The sequence below is a fragment of the Myotis davidii genome, unplaced genomic scaffold (assembly GCF_000327345.1).
Source record: "Myotis davidii unplaced genomic scaffold, ASM32734v1 scaffold238, whole genome shotgun sequence".
Lineage (NCBI taxonomy): Eukaryota > Metazoa > Chordata > Mammalia > Chiroptera > Vespertilionidae > Myotis > Myotis davidii.
In genome coordinates, this window is record NW_006293779.1 from 8,664,151 (window position 1) to 8,666,269 (window position 2,119).

Consider the following 2,119-nt stretch of genomic DNA (forward strand, 5'->3'; position numbering starts at 1 on the left):
ATTACTAATTTTTTGCTTTTATTTTGTAGTGTACTTTGTGGTTTTGATTTTAAAAAAATTTATCTGTGATTTATGTTGATGCATTGTCTGCTACAGGCATATTACTTTTTGTTTTATTCTCAAATAACTGGCCACATGTCTCAAGTTTATCTGGTGACTTTCTAGCCACTAGTGTTATTATTGACATAATATTTAACCATTCTATTAACAGCAGCTATTACATGATTAACATAATGTTAATGTATTGAATAATATTGAATCATACAGTTTCATTAATTTATGTACTAATATGAATCAACTATTTTCCTGGAGATCTCCATCTTAACTATCGTGGTGGTATTCTTATTTGGTTGTTAGAAAAAATAACTTGCTTTTAATACAGACTTATTATAGGACAAATTAAGTGCACAATAGGAAAAAGAGACAGCTAATAATTACTATTAAGATTTTAGGTTAGATCCTTTCATTTGTGTTGGTTGTTTTTTATATGCATATTTAAAAAAAACTATACATCTGGCTTTGCAATCTGTTTTAAATTCAATAATAGCAGACATTTTTCTCTACCCACAACTATAATACCAAGTGTAATGACTGAATAGTATGACAGGATAAAAAAAATGTGCTGTAGTTCATTCAACCAATCTCTCATAGTCATTTTTCTAATGTTGCTTTGGTAAACAATAACAGAGCATTCATGTATCTAAATCTTTGGGATATGATTGCAAGAAGTTAAAGCATGGGTTTTCTGGGGCATTCTAACATTCTCCCCCTTGACTCTAAATAATAGACTGAGACCAAAGTCCTCTTCCTAAAGCATGTTTTAAAATGAGGGAAAATTTAAATGAGGTGCATACTCCTTAAGTGTACCGCTTTGAAGAATTCATGTATATATAAGCCAAAGTCACCACGGCACAGGAGGCTCCATCCTCCTGTGTCATTCAGGACCTGTCTACCCTCAGTCCCTCAGATCTGTTGCTCAGCTTCCCTGCCCCGCCCGCCTCAAACCCCACCCTGGTCCCAGATTCCTCAGGGGGAAGCCTGGAGAGCTGGGGCTACAACTAGAGCTCTCCTGCTCCCCCTCAGCCTGGAAGCCCAGAATGTTCAGGGTGGATCTTTCTTAGCTGCCCTTGGACCCCCCGACTCGAAAAGGAGGATCTTTCAGCACTATCTTCCCAACTGCCCCTACTTCTGGCCTATTCCTCAAGGGCCCTGTGAAGGCCACAGGAATGTGTTGGGGAGGTGATGGCCACCTGCTTGGGTGTTTGAGGTGAGCGCTACAGTCCTTGCAATTTTCTACATCAGAACTAAGTGCAAGACTCCTGTCCTAGTGTGTTTATTTTTAGGAAATATATATATGGTTATAGCTTCTTTCTCACTTATAATGCTGATAGAGGTATATTTTCTTTGTCGTTTCACCATGATGCTTGCTAGAATTTATTCTTTTGTGTGGGTCTTTTAAAATTTGTAGCTATTGAGTAAATAAATTATAGTATGACTTTTCCTCTAATTGTATTAATCATGTTCCTATCTTAAACTCCCTTTTTCTAGTGTTATACATAAGACTTACTGTGTTGTTCTTTTGTAATCTTACTTAAGCTTATATAAAGCTTTTTTTAAAAAATAAAAGTATGTAAATCTATAAAATATCCTTTAATTATACGTTGGTTTTTTTGTCAAGTTTGGTAGGAGTTTTTCACAGTTCTTATTAATAAATACATTTCTGTCACAGTTTTATTTACTTTTGATGAAATAATTATTTAGCAGAGTGGGTTTTTAAATTATTTTTCAATTCCTAGTGATCTGGTGTTGGGAGATCTAGTAAATAATCATTATCAGTATTTCATTGTGTGTAAAGTGTTTACTGTTTACCATCTATTTGTGCTTTTTATTGAGTAGAATATGATCACTATTGTTCCTAAATATTACAAAGGCAATTTAAAAGCATGTTTCATGTTTGTAGGACAAAGAGTTCAAGGTTTACTGATTAAATCTAGTAATTGATTCAAATTCTCTGTCTTTATTCTTATATACCACACCACTCAACTAAAGAAAATTATTATAAACTAGAGGCCCAGTGCATGAGATTCATGCACTTGGAGGTTGGGGGGGGGGGTCCCTC